Source organism: Oncorhynchus gorbuscha, linkage group LG04, assembly GCF_021184085.1.
Source record: "Oncorhynchus gorbuscha isolate QuinsamMale2020 ecotype Even-year linkage group LG04, OgorEven_v1.0, whole genome shotgun sequence".
Lineage (NCBI taxonomy): Eukaryota > Metazoa > Chordata > Actinopteri > Salmoniformes > Salmonidae > Oncorhynchus > Oncorhynchus gorbuscha.
Genome location: NC_060176.1, coordinates 78,501,483 through 78,523,920, shown reverse-complemented (window position 1 = coordinate 78,523,920; position 22,438 = coordinate 78,501,483). Strand labels below are relative to the sequence as shown.

General features: G+C 43.1%; 1 pseudogene; it reads left to right on the top strand.

The window, feature by feature from the left end:
- The window catches only part of LOC124034686, a 127,640-nt pseudogene that overhangs the window by 87,507 nt on the left and 17,695 nt on the right, over positions 1 to 22,438 (top strand).

Below are 22,438 nucleotides of genomic sequence, written 5' to 3'. Positions count from 1 at the left end.
TCTCTCTCTTTTTCTTTTTCTGGCACTGCGGTTTTTTGAGCTTTGCTATTGGTCTCTTTCTTTGCTGGCTTTAATTTAACTTTTTATGGAGACTCTTCGGGTAGGCTCGCTTAACACAAATGGTGCCAGAGATGCGTGGGTGGCAGTCCTTTTTGTACCGGGTCTGGCTGTAAAGATGTACTCCTCAATGGAGGTGTGTAGGGTTAGACTGCTTGTAGTATAAGCAGAAATTAAGAACAGGCGTTTTTGTCCTTTATAAATGTGTTTGCGCCTAACAAAGGGAGAGAGGCGGGGCCTCTGTTTGGGTGTCTTAGACAGGAACTCTCACAGGTAGCGTCTGAGGAGATTCTGATGGTCGGAGAGGACTGGAACTGTACGTGGATTTGATGAAAGACAGAAATGGGGAGGAGCCTCATTCAGGCTCAGTGGGTGTGTTAACCTCACTAGGGGGGTGTGGGACACCTGGCCAACATCCAGTGAAATTGCAGAGCGCCAAATTCAAAAACAGAAATACTCATTATAACAATTCATGAAACATGTTACACAAGTGTTACACAAGTGTTTAAAGATGAACTTCTTGTTAATCCAGCCACGGTGTCAGATTTCACAAAGGCTTTATGGCGAAAGCAAACCATGCGATTATCAAATACTTATGTCATGCAATAAAATGCAAATTAATTACTTAAAAATCATACAATGTGATTTTCTGGATTTTTGTTTTAGATTCCGTCTCTCACAGTTGAAGTGTACCTATGATAAAAATTACAGACCTCTACATGCTTTGTAAGTAGGAAAACCTGCAAAATCGGCAGTGTATCAAATACTTGTTCTCCCCACTGTACCTGATATGAGCAGAAAGCTTAAATTATTGTTAATCTAACTGCACTGTCCAATTTACAGTAGCTATTACAGTTATTACAGCTATTACAGTGCATTAACACCATGCTATTGTTTGGAGGAGAGTTGCACAATACAAATAGGCACATTTGGGCAGTCTTTTGATTCAACATTTTGAACAGATATGCAATGGTTCATTGAATCAGTCTAAAACTTTGCACATACACTGCTGCCATCTAATGGACTAAATTGAAATTGTGCCTGTGCTGGAACAATACATTATGGCCTTTCTTTTGCATTTTAAAGATGATGGTCCCCCCAAAAAAAATAGTGTTTATTTGTTTATTTTTAGTGTTTATTTGTTTATTTTTATTTATTTGTATGATCTTTTACCAGATCTAATGTGTTATATTCTCCTACATTCATTTCACATTTCCACAAACTTCAAAGTGCTTCCTTTCAAATGGTATCAATAATATGCATATCCTTGCTTCAGGTCCTGGGCTACAGGCAGTTAGATTTGGGTATGTCATTTTGGGTGAAAAGTGAAGGGGAAAAAAAGGGTTGGATCCTTAATGCCATTAAAGTCTGTTGGAATGTCTATGTGAGAGGTTGGGGGTGGAGTTTACTGTTGGAATGTCTATGTGAGAGGTTGGGGGTGGAGTTTACTGTTGGAATGTCTATGTGAGAGGTTGGGGGTGGAGTTTACTGTTGGAATGTCTATGTGAGAGGTTGGGGGTGGAGTTTACTGTTGGAATGTCTATGTGAGAGGTTGGGGGTGGAATTTACTGTTGGAATGTCTATGTGAGAGGTTGGGGGTGGAGTTTACTGTTGGAATGTCTATGTGAGAGGTTGGGGTGGAGTTTACTGTTGGAATGTCTATGTGAGAGGTTGGGGGTGGAGTTTACTGTTGGAATGTCTATGTGAGAGGTTGGGGGTGGAGTTTACTGTTGGAATGTCTATGTGAGAGGTTGGGGGTGGAGTTTACTGTTGGAATGTCTATGTGAGAGGTTGGGGGTGGAGTTTACTGTTGGAATGTCTATGTGAGAGGTTGGGGGTGGAGTTTACTGTTGGAATGTCTATGTGAGAGGTTGGGGGTGGAGTTTACTGTTGGAATGTCTATGTGAGAGGTTGGGGGTGGAGTTTACTGTTGGAATGTCTATGTGAGAGGTTGGGGGTGGAGTTTACTGTTGGAATGTCTATGAGAGGTTGACCTGTTGGAATGTCTTTGCTTGTGGAGTTTATTTAATGGGATGGTCTCTGCAATGTCTTAGGGTTGGGGGTGGAGTTTACTGTTGGAATGGTGAGGGATAACAGACCCTTTGCTGTTAATTTAATGGGATGGTCTACTGCAATGTCTATGGGAGGTTGGGGGGGATAAATGTCAGACCCTTTGCTGTTAGTTTAATGGGATGGTCTCTGCAATGTCTTGGGGGTGGGGGGGAGTTTATAATGTCAGACCCTTTGCTGTTATTTAATGGGATGGTCTCTGCAATGTCTTGGGGGTTGGGGGGGATAAATGTCAGACCCTTTGCTGTTATTTAATGGGATGGTCTCTGCACTCCTTTGCTGAGGGTGGGGGGGATAACAGACCCTTTGCTGTTATTTAATGGGATGGTCTCTGCACTCCTTAGGGTGGGGGGGGAGGGATAACAGACCCTTTGCTGTTATTTAATGGGATGGTCTCTGCACTCCTTGGGGTGGGGGGGGGGATAACAGACCCTTTGCTGTTATTTAATGGGATGGTCTCTGCACTCCTTGGGGTGGGGGGGATAAGGGGCTGCTATTTAATGGGATAACAGACCCTTTGCTGTTATTTAATGGGATGGTCTCTGCACTCCTTAGGGTGGGGGGGGGGGATAACAGACCCTTTGCTGTTATTTAATGGGATGGTCTCTGCACTCCTTAGGGGGGGGGGGTGTGAGGTTTTTATGAAATGAGGATGTATCATTAAAGAAAGACAAAACGCCTGAAAAGTCTCTCTCTCTCTCTCTCTCTCTCTCTCTCTCTCTCTCTCTCTCTCTCTCTCTCTCTCTCTCTCTCTCTCTCTCTCTCTCTCTCTCTCTCTCTCCCCCCTCTCTTTCTTTCTCTCTTTCTTTCCCTCCCTCTTTCTTTCCCTCTCTCTTTCTTTCTTTTTTCTCTCTCTCCCCTTGCGCTCTCTCTCTCTTTATCTCTGACAGCTACTTGCTTCTGTCTCACATTCTCACAGAATACCTTAATTCTATTGTGCATAGATTTAACTTTCCCTTTCCGTTTGGCTGTTTCTCGCTCTTTCTCCCTCTCTTTCTGTTTTACTCTGTCCCACCCTCCTCCTCCTTCTCTCTCTCCAGGTGGTTTTTGCCATTTGTCCTTCAGTGGCTGGGTGAGAACGAGGATGTGTCCGTGGAGTTCATGCATGGAGCTCTAGAGAGGGACAAGAGGGAAGGGGTGAGGGACCTCCACACCAATACTTACAACTATCCTGTGAGTTTGCAATTGCAGAAAAGTGCGGATGACCTCTCTCTCTTTTCCTCTCCTCCCTGCTGTAGTTCCAGCAGACGTCGGAGCATGCTCTGTTCTCCAGTTCAGTAGTGGACATCTTCACCCAGCTCAACCAGAGCTTTGAGATCATCAGGAAACTAGACTGTCCAGACCTCAAGGTCCAGGCCCACTACAACAGACGCTTCGCCAAGGTTTCCAACCCACTTTATTTGTTTACTTTATTTCCCAACAGAGAAACTTTGTAATGAAGCACGTAGTCGACGTCGTTAACAGCAAGATAAACACTTTGATGAAAGGAAGAGGTAGATTTATTTTATTTTATTAAACTAGGCAAGTCAGTTAAGAAACAAATTCCTATTTGCAATTGCCGGTCTACCCGGGCCAAACCCAATTGTGCGCCACCCTATGAGACTCGCAATCACGGCCGGATGTGATACAGCCTGAATTCAAACCAGGGACTGTAGTGACGCCTCTTGCACTGAGGTGCAGTGCATTAGACCCAGAGGTGACGAGACACTATTAATCATAGACGCTTCCCAGCACTTTCAGCAATCTGAAAACACACGAAGCCTTATGCATGGTCACTGTTTCTATGAATGCTTAGTAATGCCATGGGTTTGGGATTGAGCTGGTGCTGATAAGCCTGCAGGATGGAAAGCCAGTGGAGGCTGACAGCAGTGTGTGATAGGAAGTCGATGCAAACTCATTAAGTGAGAATGGGTAATGCAAGCCATCGCTCTGAGCTGCTCTCTCTCTCTCTCTCTCTCTCTCTCTCTCTCTCTCTCTCTCTCTCTCTCTCTCTCTCTCTCTCTCTCAATTTCTCTGTCTCCCTTTCTCCCCCCTCTATGTATCCTTCTCTCTCTCTCTCTCTCTCTCTCTCTCTCTCTCTCTCTCTCTCTCTCTCTCTCTCTCTCTAGACTCTCTCTCTCTCTCTCTCTCTGTTTTATGTATAGCCCAGAGGGCTGTAGTTAATGACTCTGAGAAATTAGACTTCTGAGGCGAGAGATGGAAAACAAACAAAGTTAATACAGGAAGGAGCTGCTGATGTTTTATGTATAAGAGGAGAGGGAGGGGGTTGGAGAGGGGGTTGGAGAGGGGGTTGGAGAGGGGAGACAGGTTAAAGAGGGGGAGGGGGTTAGAGGGGGGGTTTGGAGAGGGAGGCTTAAAGATGACATCATCAGGGCTACATCATCAGGGGCTACATCAGGGGGCTACATCATCAGGGCTACATCATCAGGGCTACATCATCAGGGCTACATCATCAGGGCTACATCATCAGGGCTGATAATCATCAGGGCTGTTTGTTTTGGCCAGTCTTAGTTATTTCAGGAAAACTACACTGAGTGTACAAAACATATTCCATGACATAGACTGACCAGGTGAATTCAGGTGAAAGCTATGATCCCTCACTTGTTAAAGCCACTTCAATCAGTGTAGATGAAGGGGAGGAGACAGGTTAAAGATGAAGGGGAGGAGACAGGTTAAAGATGAAGAGGAGGAGACAGGTTAAAGATGAAGAGGAGGAGACAGGTTAAAGATGAAGAGGAGGATACAGGTTAAAGATGAAGAGGAGGAGAGGGGTTAAAGATGAAGAGGAGGATACAGGTTAAAGATGAAGAGGAGGATACAGGTTAAAGATGAAGAGGAGGCGACAGGTTAAAGATGAAGGGGAGGAGACAGGTTAAAGATGAAGAGGAGGAGACAGGTTAAAGATGAAGAGGAGGATACAGGTTAAAGATGAAGAGGAGGAGAGGGGTTAAAGATGAAGAGGAGGATACAGGTTAAAGATGAAGAGGAGGAGACAGGTTAAAGAAGGATTTTGAAGCTTTGAGACAATGGAGACATGGATTGTGTATGTGTGCCGTTCAGAGGGTGAATGGGCTAGACAAAATATTTAAGTTTCTTTGAACAGGGTATGATAGTAAGTGCCAGGCGCAACGGTTTGTGTCAAGAACTGCAACGTCTCTGGGTATTTTCACACTCAACAGTTTCCCGTGTGTATCAAGAATGGGCCACCACCCAAAGGACATCCAGCCAACTTGACACTGTAGGAAGCATTGGAGTCAACATGGGCCAGCATCCCTGCGGAACGATTTTGGCATTTTGTAGAGTCCATGCCCTGATTGAATTGAGGCTGTTTTGAGGGGAAAAGGGGTGCAACTCAATATTAGGAAGGTGTTCTTAACGTTTGTATTTTCACTGAAATTGTATTCACAACTTGTTCTCTTGGTCTGTCAGAGAAATCATCCTGAATTGAGATCAGGGTTTAGTGGTGCAGAAAATACTCAACAAATGGAAATAGATTGGGTTTGATGTAGCCGGTGTTGGCCAGTGACGGTCAGGTGCTGCAGGACACAATGAACTGAGGAGGTTTTCTGACAGTGTTGACATCTCTCTGTCTCTCTCTGTCTGTCTCTCTCTCTCTGTCTCTCTCTCTCTCTCTCTGTCTCTCTCTCTCTCTCTCTCTCTCTCTCTCTCTCTCTCTCTTCTTTGAACTCTCTCTCTCTCTCTCTCTCTCTCTCTCTCTCTCTCTCTCTCTCTCTCTCTCTCTCTCTCTCTCTCAATTCAATTCAATTCAATTCAATTCAAGGGGCTTTATTGGCATGGGAAACATGTGTTAACATTGCCAAAGCAAGTGAGGTAGATAATATATGAAGTGAATATATAAAGTGAAATAAACAATAAAAATAACAGTAAACATCACACATACAGAAGTTTCAAAACAATAAAGACATTACAAATGTCATATTATATATATATATACAGTGTTTTAACAATGTACAAATGGTAAAGGACACAAGATAAAATAAATAAGCATAGATATGGGTTGTATTTACGTCTCTCTGTCTCCAGACCATCACCAAGGTGCTGATGCAGTACTGTGCTATCCTGTCCAAGGAGTTCCCCTCCTACTGCCAGAAGGAGAAGATAGTGAGTAGTTTTCAGAAAGACTCGATGCTGTATAAAGCCCACTCACTAAGTTTATTTCTGAAGGTCTCTATATGAACAGCATTTAATAAAACATCTCTTTCTCTAACTTACTGTTCTGTTTATCTCTTCTCCACCTCTACTTTTTCTCTCTCCCACTCTCTTCTCTCTCTCTCTCTCTTCTCTCTCTCTCTCTTCTCTCTCTCTCTCTCTCTCTCTCTCTCTCTCTCTCTCTCTCTCTCTCTCTCTCTCTCTCTCTCTCTCTCTCTCTCTCTCTCTCTCTCTCTCTCTCTCTCTCTCTCTCTCTCTCTCTCTCTCTCTCTCTCTCTCTCTCTCTCTCTCTCTCTCTCTCTCTCTCTCTCTCTCTCTCTCTCTCTCTCTCTCTCTCTCTCTCTCTCTCTCTCTCTTCTCTTTCTCTCTCTCTCTCAGCCCTGTGTGTTGATGAATAACATACAGCAGATGCGGGTCTTGTTGGAGAAGATGTTTGAGTGCATGGGGGCTAAACAGGTGAGAATCAATACTTTGAGACGTACATTTCACATCACATATTGTGCTGGGGTGGGTAACTCAACTGTGTGTGTGTGTGTGTGTGTGTGTGTGTGTGTGTGTGTGTGTGTGTGTGTGTGTGTGTGTGTGTGTGTGTGTGTGTGTGTGTGTGTGTGTGTGTGTGTGTGTGTGTGTGTGTGTGTGTGTGTGTGTGTGTGTGTGTGTGTGTGTGTGTGTGTGTGTGTGTGTGTGTGTACAAGCGTGGATCAGTGCATATTGAACCCTATAAAGCCTAACGACCAAGTGTGTGTCTCTCCAGGTCGATACAGAGGAGTGTATGGTAGGTCATAGGTTATATCTGACCTGGGTCCAAGGTGTCAAGAACCTGTCTCTCCCCTCCTCTGGGTGAATCTTAGACTGTCCCTGGGTGTCTCTCCTCCTCTGGGTATATCTTAGACTGTCCCTGGGTGTCTCTCCTCCTCTGGGTATATCTTAGACTGTCCCTGGGTGTCTCTCCTCCTCTGGGTGAATCTTAGACTGTCCCTGGGTGTCTCTCCTCCTCTGGGTATATCTTAGACTGTCCCTGGGTGTCTCTCCTCCTCTGGTTAAATCTCAGACTGTCCCTAGGCATCTCTTCTCCTCTGGTTAAATCTTAGACTGTCCCTGGGTGTCTCTTCTCCTCTGGTTAAATCTTAGACTGTCCCTGGGTGTCTCTCCTCCTCTGGTTAAATCTAGACTGTCCCTGGGTGTCTCTCCCCCTCTGGTTAAATCTTAGACTGTCCCTGGGTGTCTCTCCTCCTCTGGTTAAATCTTAGACTGTCCCTGGGTGTCTCTCCTCCTCTGGTTAAATCTTAGACTGTCCCTGGGTGTCTCTCCCCCTCTGGTTAAATCTTAGACTGTCCCTGGGTGTCTCTCCTCCTCTGGTTAAATCTTAGACTGTCCCTGGGTGTCTCTCCTCCTCTGGTTAAATCTTAGACTGTCCCTGGGTGTCTCTCTTCCTCCTCTGGGTAAATCTTAGACTGTCCCTGGGTGTCTCTCCTCCTCTGGGTATATCTTAGACTGTCCCTGGGTGTCTCTCCTCCTCTGGTTAAATCTCAGACTGTCCCTAGGCATCTCTTCTCCTCTGGTTAAATCTTAGACTGTCCCTGGGTGTCTCTCCTCCTCTGGGTATATCTTAGACTGTCCCTGGGTGTCTCTCCTCCTCTGGGTATATCTTAGACTGTCCCTGGGTGTCTCTCCTCCTCTGGGTGAATCTTAGACTGTCCCTGGGTGTCTCTCCTCCTCTGGGTATATCTTAGACTGTCCCTGGTTGTCTCTCCTCCTCTGGTTAAATCTCAGACTGTCCCTAGGCATCTCTTCTCCTCTGGTTAAATCTTAGACTGTCCCTGGGTGTCTCTTCTCCTCTGGTTAAATCTTAGACTGTCCCTGGGTGTCTCTCCTCCTCTGGTTAAATCTTAGACTGTCCCTGGGTGTCTCTCCCCCTCTGGTTAAATCTTAGACTGTCCCTGGGTGTCTCTCCTCCTCTGGTTAAATCTTAGACTGTCCCTGGGTGTCTCTCCTCCTCTGGTTAAATCTTAGACTGTCCCTGGGTGTCTCTCCCCCTCTGGTTAAATCTTAGACTGTCCCTGGGTGTCTCTCCTCCTCTGGTTAAATCTTAGACTGTCCCTGGGTGTCTCTCCTCCTCTGGTTAAATCTTAGACTGTCCCTGGGTGTCTCTCTTCCTCCTCTGGGTAAATCTTAGACTGTCCCTGGGTGTCTCTCCCCCTCTGGTTAAATCTTAGACTGTCCCTGGGTGTCTCTTCTCCTCTGGTTAAATCTTAGACTGTCCCTGGGTGTCTCTCCTCCTCTGGTTAAATCTTAGACTGTCCCTGGGTGTCTCTCCCCCTCTGGTTAAATCTTAGACTGTCCCTGGGTGTCTCTCCTCCTCTGGCTAAATCTTAAACTGTCCCTGGGTGTCTCTCCCCCTCTGGTTAAATCTTAGACTGTCCCTGGGTGTCTCTCCCCCTCTGGTTAAATCTTAGACTGTCCCTGGGTGTCTCTCCCCCTCTGGTTAAATCTTAGACTGTCCCTGGGTGTCTCTCCTCCTCTGGTTAAATCTTAGACTGTCCCTGGGTGTCTCTCCCCCTCTGGTTAAATCTTAGACTGTCCCTGGGTGTCTCTCTTCCTCCTCTGGGTAATTCTTAGACTGTCCCTGGGCGTCTCTCCTCCTCCTCTGGGTAAATCTTAGACTATCCCTGGGCGTCTCTTCTCCTCTGGTTAAATCTTAGACTGTCCCTGGGTGTCTCTCCCCCTCTGGTTAAATCTTAGACTGTCCCTGGGTGTCTCTCTTCCTCCTCTGGGTAAATCTTAGACTGTCCCTGGGCGTCTCCTCTCCTCCTCTGGGTAAATCTTAGACTGTCCCTGGGCGTCTCTCCTCCTACTCTGGGTAAATCTTAGACTGGGACAGTCTAAGATTTAACCAGAGGAGAAGAGACGCCCAGGAACAGTCTAAGATTTACCCAGAGGAGACCTCTCCATCCCTATATAGCTTCTTGTTAGTCTGTAGACCTCTTCATCCCTATGTAGCTTCTTGTTGGTCTGTACACCTCTCCATCCCTATATAGCTTATTGTTGGTCTGTAGACCTCTCCATCCCTATATAGCTTCTTGTTGGTCTGTAGACCTCTCCATCCCTATATAGCTTCTTGTTGGTCTGTAGACCTCTTCATCCCTATATAGTTTCTTGTTGGTCTGTAGACCTCTCCATCCCTATATAGCTTATTGTTGGTCTGTAGACCTCTTTGTCCCTATATAGCTTCTTGTTGGTCTGTAGACCGCTCTGCGCATAAATATCTCCTTGTTGGTCTGTAGATCTTTTCATCCCTATATAGCTTCTTGTTGGTCTGTAGACCTCTCCATCCCTATATAGCTTCTTGTTGGTCTGTAGACCTCTTCATCCCTATATAGCTTCTTGTTGGTCTGTAGACCCTATATTGCTCCTTGTGTGATTGTTTTACAATCCTACTTTGATATCAGTGGTGGTCTCGTCCCTGACTCCCATGATGCTCCATTCTATGGATTTAAACAGGACTTATTCATGAACGGCTTCATAAAATTATTTGGTTTAATATGATGATATCTCAATTTTTCTCCTAAGCGTGACGATGAGGAGGAGTCTGAGGAGTTCGATGAGGGGGTTAGGTATGTCCAAGTACCATAGAGGATTAAGATGCTGCTATAATATGCCATAGTATCTTGTGGGTTTCTGTCACAGTAATACTCTAGGTTGTTGACGATACTGTAAGTTCATTATGAATAGGAGTTTCTCTGGGCTGTCTGTAGTCAGTAAAAAGGGCACTGAATTTCTGTCAGATTTCAACAGTAGTTTGGTTTCAGCTCACATGATGTGTGTGTCTCTCATTGAGACTGAGGGTTGTGTGTGTGTGTGTGTGTGTGTGTGTGTGTGTGTGTGTGTGTGTGTGTGTGTGTGTGTGTGTGTGTGTGTGTGTGTGTGTGTGTGTGTGTGTGTGTGTGTGTGTGTGTGTGTGTGTGTGTGTGTGTGTGTGTGTGTGTGTCCTCTCCAGGCTCTAAACGACAATGAGGGGGAGGATGACATGGTGGTTATTACCCTCCCAGACAGGGGACAGAGTTCAGAGCATAGTGTTCAGTGTTAACTTAGCCTGTTTGTACTGAGAATAGTGTTCAGTGTTAACTTAGCCTGTTTGTACTGAGAATAGTGTTCAGTGTTAACTTAGCCTGTTTGTACTGAGAATAGTGTTCAGTGTTAACTTAGCCTGTTTGTACTGAGAATAGTGTTCAGTGTTAACTTAGCCTGTTTGTACTGAGAATAGTGTTCAGTGTTAACTTAGCCTGTTTGTACTGAGAATAGTGTTCAGTGTTAACTTAGCCTGTTTGTACTGAGAATAATGTTCAGTGTTAACTTAGCCTGTTTGTACTGAGAATAGTGTTCAGTGTTAACTTAGCCTGTTTGTACTGAGAATAGTGTTCAGTGTTAACTTAGCCTGTTTGTACTGAGAATAGTGTTCAGTGTTAACTTAGCCTGTTCGTACTGAGAATAATGTTTAGCGTTTGTTTAAGCCTGTTTGTACTGAGAATATAGTTCGGTTAATTTAAGCCTCTTTGTAATTCAGCAATATATTTAGTGTTTAACTTTAATATGTAGTTTGTTTATGGAACATTATATTTAGCGTTAGCTTTAATATGTAGTTTGTACTAAAGCACTATGTTCTATATACAAACCACAGGCTAAAGCTAACACTGAAAATGATGTTCTATATACAAACCACAGGCTAAAGCTAACACTGAAAATGATGTTCTATATACAAACCACAGGCTAAAGCTAACACTGAAAATGATGTTCTATATACAAACCACAGGCTAAAGCTAACACTGAAAATGATGTTCTATATACAAACCACAGGCTAAAGCTAACACTGAAAATGATGTTCTATATACAAACCACAGGCTAAAGCTAACACTGAAAATTATGTTCTATATACAAACCACAGGCTAAAGCTAACACTGAAAATTATGTTCTATATACAAACCACAGGCTAAAGCTAACACTAAATATAATTCTCTGTATGTGTGGGCGGGAGATAGCCTAACGGTTAGAGAGGCGAGCCGAAGGCAACCCTCTTGTTGCCAGCTCAATTCCCCGACAGATTGTTTTTCTATTGGACCCTAGATTCAAACCGGCAACCCTCCGGTTGCTGGGTGGCTTCTCTAACTTTCTAGGATGGTTACAACACCAGAGTTACACTGACAGCTGGTATCAATGGGGTTAAAGTTGACATTTACACTCACGGGCCACAGAAATGGATCACATGGCATCGAGGCATTCAGTTACTTCCGATTGAACGTTAGAATCAGCACAACAAGGACCTTAAAGGGATTTTAAGCATAGTATTTTTCGGAGGTGCCCGACGTTCCATTAACTCTCGGGTTTACCTGAGAATGCTGCAACAAACTAAAAGCATCCAGGCAGCGGTAGTTCTGTGGGCGAAAACAGTTAGTTTATGAGAGAGGTTAAAGGAGAATGGAAAGAATCGTGCAAGCTAACAGGCGAGCCACAAACAGACCAATAGTGACTCCGTGGTGTGCAGAACGGCATCTCGGAACGCACAAATCGATGATATTTGTCACGGATGGGCTATTACTGCAGACGACCACACCGGGTTCCACTCCTATCGGTGAACACCGAGAAGAAGCGTTCAGGTGGGCACGCGATCATCACACCGGACAACGAGGAGTGGAATGATATTTAAAATATAAGTATAAATATATATAAATATAAAATATTTCCTGGAACATGACAGCGAGTTCAGTTGACTGAGTGGCCTGGTCAGTCCCCAGACCTGGTCAGTCCCCAGACCTGGTCAGTCCCCAGACCTCAACCCAATAGAGCATCTTTGTGACGAGATGGAACGGGCTGTTCGCAGCATGAAATGTACCGCTGTTCAATCTGCAGCCACTGCGTGAGCATGGACCAACAATTTGTGTTTTTATTTATTTTATTTCACCTTTATCCAGGTACAGGAGGCCAGTTGAGAACAAGTTCTCATTTACAACTAAGACCTGGCCAAGGTAAAGCAAAGCAGTGCGACAAAAACAACACAGATTTACACATGGAATAAACAAATGTACAGTCAATAACACAAAAGAAAAATCTGTATGCAGTGTGTGCAAATGAAGAAAGGAGGTAAGGCAATCAGTAGGCCAATAGTGGTGAAGTAATTACTATTTAGCAAATTTACACTGGAGTGATATATGTGCAGATGAGGATGTGCAAGTAGAAATATGTGTGTGCAAAAGAGCAGAATAACAAAAACAAATTTGGGGATGAGGTAGTTGGTTGGATGGGCTATTTACAGATGGGCTGTGTACAGCTGCAGCGATTGGTAAGCTGCTCTGACAGCTGACGCTTAGGGTTAGTGAGGGAGATATAAGTCTCCAACTTCAGTGATTTTTGCAATTTGTTCCAGTCACTGGCAGCAGAGAACTGGAAGGAAAGGCAGCCAAAGGAGGTGTTGGCTTTGGTGGATGACCAGTGAAATATACCTGCTGGAGCGCGTGCTACAGGTGGGTGTTTCTATGGTGACCAGTGAGCTGAGATAAAGTGGAGCTATACCTAGCAAAGTCTTATAGATGACCAGGAGCCAGTGGTTTTGACGACGAATACGTAGCGAGGGTCAGCCAACGAGAGCATACAGGTCGCAGTGTGGGTAGTATATGGGGCTTTGGTGACAAAACGGATGGCACTGGGATAGACTACATCCAGTTTGCTGAGTAGAGTGTTGGAGGCTAATTTGTAAATGACATCACTAAAGTCAAGGATCAGTAGGATAGTCAGTTTTACAAGGGTAAGTTTGGCAGCATGAGTGAAGGAGGCTTTGTTGCGAAATAGGAAGCCGATTCAAGATTTTACTTTGGGATTGGAGATGTTTAATGTGAGTCTGGAAGGAGAGTTTACAGTCTAGCCAGACACCTAGGTATGTATGGTTCTCCACATATTCTAAGTCAGAACCGTCTAGAGTAGTGATGATAGTCGGGAGAAATTAGTCATTAGAGAAACCAAGGCTGTTGAGTCTGCCGATAAGAATACAGTGATTGACGGAGTCGAAAGCCTTGGTCAGGTCGATGAAGACGACTGTACAGTACTGTCTTTTATTGATTATGATATCGGTTATGATATCGTTTAGGACCTTGAGCGTGGCTGAGGTGCACCCGTGACCAGCTCGGAAACCAGATTGCATAGCGGAGAAGGTACGGTGGGATTCGAAATGGTCGGTGATCTGTTTGTTTACTTGGCTTTCTAAGACTTTAGAAAAGCATGGCAGGATGGATATAGGTCTGTAAAAGTTTGGGTCTAGAGTGTCTCCCTCCTTGAACAGGGGGATGACTTCGGCCGCTTGCCAATCTTTAGGAATCTCAGATGATACGATAGAGGGGTTGAACAGACTAGTAATAGGGGTTGCAACAATGGCGGCAGATAATTTTAGGAAGAGAGGGTCTAGATTGTCTAGCCCAGCTGATTTTTAGGGATCTTGATTTTGCAACTCTTTCAGAACATCAGCTGTCTAGATTTGGGTGAAGGAGAAGTGTGTGGGGGGGGGCTTGGGACTGTTGCTGCAGAGGTTGCAGAGCTGTTGGTCGGGGTTGGGGTAGCCAGGTGGAAAGCGTGGCCAGACGTAGAGAAATGCTTATTGACATTATCGTGGATTTATCAGTGGTGACAGTGTTTCCTAGTCTCAGTGCAGTGAGCAGCTGTTAGGAGGGTACTCTTATTCTCCATGGACTTCACCATGTCCCAAAACCTTTTGGAATTAGTGCAGCAGGATGTAAATTTCTGTTTGAAAAAGCTAGGCTTTGCTTTCCTAACTGACTGTGTGTATTGGAAGGTTTCTGACACATTGTGTAATCCATGCCCCGAAGAATTCAGTCTGTTCTTGGGTCTGACCCGGTACTAAATGGGTGTACCTAATAAACTGTCCACTGAGTATATATGTATATAATGTGAGCAACCTGCTATATAACCATACATGTCATGGGGGTGGTTTTAATCTCTTCATTTTGCCCTCTCTTTTATTCTCTCCATCCCGTCCTCAGTCTGCTGGTTCAGAAGTGAGGGGGGTTCTGGGTAAAGATGTGTCACGTTCTGACCTTTATTTCCTTTGTTTTGTCATTATTTAGTATGGTCAGGGTGTGAGTTGGGGTGGGCAGTCTATGTTTGTTTTTCTATGATTTGGGTATTTCTATGTTTCGACCTAGTATGGTTCTCAATTACAGGCAGGTGTCATTAGTTGTCTCTGATTGAGAATCATACTTAGGTAGCCTGGGTTTCACTGTGTGTTTGTGGGTGATTGTTCCTGTCTCTGTGTTTGCACCAGATACAGCTGTTTTGGTTTTTCACATTTCTTGTTTTGTTAGTCTATTCATGTTAGTTCCTTTATTAAAGAACCATGAATAATCACCACGCTGCGTTTTGGTCCGCCTCTCCTTCAACTCAAGAAAACCGTTACAAGATGGCTATGTGTATACCTGTTCCTTTAAAATCCTTCTGCATTCATGTAACCACCCAAACTCCAGCCCTCCCCCCTATACACACACACACACACACACACACACACACACACACACACACACACACACACACACACACACACACACACACACACACACACACACACACACACACACACACACACACACACACACACACACACACACACACAAACTTCTGTCTCCCCTACAGTTAGTGTCGTTAGTGGCAGCAATCAAATGTCCTTATCTAACTACTCTCGCAGAGCTCACAGTTCCAAAAAGCCACTTTAGACATTTACAACAGCTCCTCAGTGTAATGTCTTCCCTCCTTCCTCTAAAGTCAGATGTTAATAGACTAGCGACTAGCAGGGAGCCTGCAGATAATTGAATGTGAGCGCGTGTCAAAATGTTGGATCTGTCTTTCCACAGGGGGAGGGCTGGTGGACTGGGTTAATCTTATCTCCACGCTGGGTGATGACTAACATCTGAAGACATTAGACTTTATTCAGATCAGAGAAAATGAAAAGGAAGAGTGTCGATAAATAGTAGATATTAGCATTGGAGATAGCGGTGAGGGATAGCTGGATGCTAGTTGGATATTAGTAGATGTTAGCATTGGAGATAACGGTGAGGGATAGCTGTATGCTAGTTGGATATTAGTAGATGTTAGCATTGGAGATAACGGTGAGGGATAGCTGGATGCTAGTTGGATATTAGTAGATATTAGCATTGGAGATAACGGTGAGGGATAGCTGGATGCTAGTTGGATATTAGTAGATGTTAGCATTGGAGATAACGGTGAGGAATAGCTGGATGCTAGTTGGATATTAGTAGATGTTAGCAGAAGTATACAGAATGGTGTCGTCTGCGTAGAGGTGGATCAGGGAATCGCCCGCAGCAAGAGCAACATCATTGATATAAGAGTCGGCCCGAGAATTGAACCCTGTGGAACCCCCATAGAGACTGCCAGTGTCAGGATTTGGCCAGGGTTGTTCCGGTTTTTGGTCACTAGATGCCCCCATTGTGCCTTTTGACCTTTTGTTTTCCCTTGATCCCCATTATTATTTGCACCTGTGCCTCGTTTCCCCTGATTGTATTTAAACCCTTTGTTTTCCTCAGTTCTTTGCTCTGTGTTTGTATGTTAGCACCCAGCCCTAGTACTCTGAGAACTCTTGTTGATCCCGGTGGACTCTCTTGTGGAATTCTGTTTTTTGTTCTTGTTTGTTTGTTTTTGAGTATTTTTTGAGGCTTTTTGTGCTATACCTTCCACCTTGTGGATTTACCTTTTTGTCTTGGAGGATTACCTTTGTTCTTGTGGAATTCCTTTTGAGGTTGTGGAGTTACATGTTTTCCTGAAGAACTTCACTTTTTACTTCATTAAATACACCGTCTCAAGTACTGCTGTGTCTGCCTCATCTTCTGGGTTCTGCCAACTATTCGTGGCTCAGTTGGTTAAGTGACTGTTTCTCACTCTGGAGACCCGGGTTCGTAACCGGGTCCTGACAGCCAGAGGACCGGACAACATGCCCTCCGATTTAACACACTGAACTCTGTCTGCAAAGTAGTTGGTGAACCAGGCAAGGCAGTCGTTAGAAAAACTGAGGCTACTGAGTCTGCCGATAAGAATATGCACAACCCTTACCTCTAGGGAGCGAGGAAGTGAATGAGTGTACTTGACTAAATGCAGAAATGCGTCCCAAATGGCACCCTATTCCCTAAATAGTGCACTACTTTTGACCAGGGCCCTATGTGCCTATGCACTACCTAGGGGATAGGGTCCCATTTAGGAGGTTTCCAGGAAGATTATCATTAGCTCGAGTGCCATAGGCTACTGCTGTTCTATAACTGCTGAGTGATTGCCCAGTGACTCAGCAATTTCCCATTCAGGAAACGGTTCAGTTCCGGCTCGCTGAATTGTTCTCATTTGAGCCGTGACAGAAAGAGACAGACGTTATTTAATCCCTAAAATCAGCCTGTTTTCTCAGTTAATCAAGACATGAGACTGCTAATAAGATTGAGAATCCCTCTGATTGGTGAGTTTATTAAAACCTACCTAGGTAGGGCTGTTACGTTGACCGTATTACCGCTCACAGCCCTAATCTCACCTATATATTATATATATATATTACATATAATGAGTCTGTTACATATTGATCCTTACCTGGTATATGTTTGGAAGGTCTAGGTATTTGTATGTCTATGGTGGCCTGATATGGTTCCCAATCAGAGGCAGCTGTTTATTGTTGTCTCTGATTGGGGATCATATTTAGGTTGCCATTTTCCCTTTTGTGTTTGTGGGTTCTTGTCTATGTGTAGTCGCCTGTTAGCACTCGTGTGTATAGCTTCACGTTTCGTTCGGTTGTTTGTTATTTTGTTAGCTTGTTTCAGTGTTCATTCGTTTAATAAATTAAGAATGTACGCTTACCAAGCTGCGCCTTGGTCTCCACCGTGTGACGGACGTGACAGTCTGTTAGATATTGATTTAATAGTTTAATGTCATTAGTCTTATTTGTGTCCTTTCCATTCTACCCCCCTATACAATACAGTAATCTACCCCCCTATACAATACAGTAATCTACCCCCCTATACAATACAGTAATCTACCCCCTATACAATACAGTATTCTACCCCTATACAATACAGTAATCTACCCCCTATACAATACAGTAATCTACCCCCTATACAATACAGTATTCTACCCCCTATACAATACAGTATTCTACCCCTATACAATACAGTATTCTACCCCCTTAATACAATACAGTAATCTACCCCTATACAATACAGTATTCTACCCCCTATACAATACAGTATTCTACCCCCTATACAATACAGTATTCTACCCCTATACAATACAGTAATCTACCCCCTATACAATACAGTATTCTACCCCCCTATACAATACAGTATTCTACCCCCTATACAATACAGTAATCTACCCCCTATACAATACAGTATTCTACCCCCTATACAATACAGTATTCTACCCCTATACAATACAGTATTCTACCCCTATACAATACAGTATTCTACCCCCTTATACAATACAGTATTCTACCCCCCTATACAATATAGTATTCTACCCCCTATACAATACAGTATTCTACCCCCTATACAATACAGTATTCTACCCCCTATACAATACAGTATTCTACCCCCTATACAATACAGTATTCTACCCCCTATACAATACAGTATTCTACCCCTATACAATACAGTATTCTACCCCCCTATACAATACAGTATTCTACCCCTATACAATACAGTATTCTACCCCCTATACAATACAGTATTCTACCCCCCTATACAATACAGTATTCTACCCCCCCTATACAATACAGTATTCTACCCCCTATACAATACAGTATTCTACCCCCCTATACAATATAGTATTCTACCCCCTATACAATACAGTATTCTACACCCCCCCTATACAATACAGTATTATACACCCCCTATACAATACAGTATTCTACCCCTATACAATACAGTATTCTACCCCCCTATACAATACAGTATTCTACACCCCCCTATACTATACAGTATTCTACACCCCCTATACAATACAGTATTCTACTATTCTACAACCCCTATACAATACACTATTCTACCCACCCCTATACAATACAGTATTCTACCCCCTATACACTACAGTATTCTACCCCCTATACAATACAGTATTCTACCCCTATACAATACAGTAATCTACCCCCTATACAATACAGTAATGTACCCCCCTATACAATACAGTATTATACAACCCCTATACAATTTAATACAGTATTCTACCCCCCTATACAATACAGTATTCTACACCCCCCTATACTATACAGTATTCTACACCCCCTATACAATACAGTATTCTACTATTCTACAACCCCTATACAATACACTATTCTACCCACCCCTATACAATACAGTATTCTACCCCTATACACTACAGTATTCTACCCCCCTATACAATACAGTATTTTACCCCCCTATACAATACAGTAATCTACCCCCCCTATACAATACAGTATTATACAACCCCTATACAATTTAATACAGTATTCTACACCCCCACTATACAATACAGTATTCTACCCCTTATACAATACAGTATTCTACACCCCCCCCTATAGAATACAGGATTCTACCCCCTATACAATACAGTATTCTACCCCCTATACAATACAGTATTCTACACCCCTCCCTATACAATACAGTATTATACACCCCTATACAATACAGTATTCTACCCACCCCTATACAATACAGTATTCTACCCTCCAGTATTCTACCCCTATACAATACAGTATACACTACAGTATTCTACCCCCTATACAATACAGTATTCTACCCCTATACAATACAGTATTCTACCCCCAATACAATACAGTATTCTACCCCTATACAATACAGTATTCTACACCCCAATACAATACAGTATTCTACCCCCAATACAATACAGTATTCTACCCCCAGTACAATACAGTATTCTACCCCCCAATACAATACAGTACTCTACCCCCCAGTACAATACAGTATTCTACCCCTATACAATACAGTATTCTACCCCCTATACAATACAGTATTCTACACCCCTATACAATACAGTATTCTACCCCCCCTATACAATACAGTATTTTACCCCCTATACAATACAGTATTCTACACCCCTATACAATACAGTCTTCTACACCCCTATACAATACAGTATTCTACACCCCTATACAATACAGTATTCTACCCCCTATACAATACAGTATTCTACACCCCTCCCTATACAATACAGTATTCTACCCCCCTATACAATACAGTATTCTACCCCTATACAATACAGTATTCTACCCCCAATACAATACAGTATTCTACCCCTATACAATACAGTATTCTACACCCCCAATACAATCCAGTATTCTACCCCCAATACAATACAGTATTCTACCCCCAGTACAATACAGTATTCTACCCCCCAATACAATAAAGTACTCTACCCCCCAGTACAATACAGTATTCTACCCCCTATACAATACAGTATTCTACCCCCCTATACAATACATTATTCTACACCCCTATACAATACAGTATTCGACACCCCTATACAATACAGTATTCTACACCCCTATACAATACAGTATTCTACCCCCCAATACAATACAGTACTCTACCCCCCAGTGCAATACAGTATTATACCCCCCAATACAATACAGTATTCGACAACCCTATTCAATACAGTATTCTACCCCCTATACAATACAGTATTCCACCCCCTATACAATACAGTATTCTACACCCCTATACAATACAGTATTCTACCCCCCAATACAATACAGTAGTCTACCCCCCCTAGTATTCTACACCCCAATACAACACAGTATTCTACCCTCCAGTACAATACAGTATTCTACCCCCAATACAATACAGTACTCTACCCCCCCCAGTACAATACAGTATTCTACCCCCCCCTATACAATACAGTATTCTACCCCTATACAATACAGTATTCTACACCCCCTATACAATACAGTATTCTACCCCCTATACAATACAGTATTCTACCCCAATACAATACAGTATTCTACCCCTATACAATACAGTATTCTACACCCCCCCCAATACAATCCAGTATTCTACCCCCAATACAATACAGTATTCTACCCCCCAGTACAATACAGTATTCTACCCCCCAATACAATAAAGTACTCTACCCCCAGTACAATACAGTATTCTACCCCTATACAATACAGTATTCTACCCCCTATACAATACATTATTCTACACCCCTATACAATACAGTATTCGACACCCCTATACAATACAGTATTCTACACCCCTATACAATACAGTATTCTACCCCCAATACAATACAGTACTCTACCCCCCAGTGCAATACAGTATTATACCCCCAATACAGTATTCTACCCCCATACAATACAGTATTCGACAACCCTATTCAATACAGTATTCTACCCCCCCCCTATACAATACAGTATTCCACCCCTATACAATACAGTATTCTACACCCCTATACAATACAGTATTCTACCCCCCAATACAATACAGTAGTCTACCCCCAGTATTCTACACCCCCAATACAACACAGTATTCTACCCCCAGTACAATACAGTATTCTACCCCCAATACAATACAGTATTCTACCCCAATACAATACAGGATTCTACCCCCTACCCCTATACAATACAGTATTCTACCCCCCTATACAATACAGTATACAATACAGTATTCTACCCCCCTATACAATACAGTATTCTACCCCCTATACAATACAGTATTCTATCCCCCAATACAATACAGTATTCTACGCCCAATACAATACAGTATTCTACACCCCTATACAATACAGTATTCTACCCCTATACAATACAGTATTTTATCCCCCAATACAATACAGTATTCTACGCCCAATACAATACAGTATTCTACCCCCCCTATACAATACAGTATTCTATCCCCCAATACAATTCTACAGTATTCTACCCCCTATACAATACAGTACAATACAGTATTCTACCCCTATACAATACAGTACTCTATCCCCCAATACAATACAGTATTCTACGCCCAATACAATACAGGATTCTACCCCCTATACAATACAGTATTCTACCCCCTATACAATACACTATTCTACCCCCCTATACAATACAGTATTCTACCCCCTATACAATACAGTATTCTATCCGCCAATACAATACAGTATTCTACGCCCAATACAATACAGTATTCTACACCCCTATACAATACAGTATTCTACCCCTATACAATACAGTATTTTATCCCCCAATACAATACAGTATTCTACGCCCAATACAATACAGTATTCTACCCCCTATACAATACAGTATTCTACCCCTTAATACAATACAGTATTCTACCCCCTATACAATACAGTATTCTACACCCCTATACAATACAGTATTCTACCCCCAATACAATACAGTATTCTACCCCTATACAATACAGTATTCTACACCCCCAATACAATACAGTATTCTACCCCCAATACAATACAGTATTCTACCCCCCCTAGTACAATACAGTATTCTACCCCCAATACAGTACAATACAATACAGTACTCTACCCCCCCCAGTACAATACAGTATTCTACCCCTATACAATACAGTATTCTACACCCCCAATACAATACAGTATTCTACCCCCAATACAATACAGTATTCTACCCCCAGTACAATACAGTATTCTACCCCCAATACAATACAGTACTCTACCCCCAGTACAATACAGTATTCTACCCCCTATACAATACAGTATTCTACCCCCTATACAGTACAGTATTCTACACCCCTATACAATACAGTATTCGACACCCCTATACAATACAGTATTCTACCCCTATACAATACAGTATTCTACCCCCTATACAATACAGTATTCTACACCCCTATACAATACAGTATTCTACACCCCTATACAATACAGTATTCTACACCACTATACAATACAGTATTCTACCCCTATACAATACAGTATTCTACACCCCTCCCTATACAATACAGTATTCTACCCCCAATACAATACAGTACTCTACCCCCAGTGCAATAGAGTATTATACCCCCTATACAATACAGTATTCGACACCCCTATACAATACAGTATTCTACCCCTATACAATACAGTATTCCACCCCCTATACAAT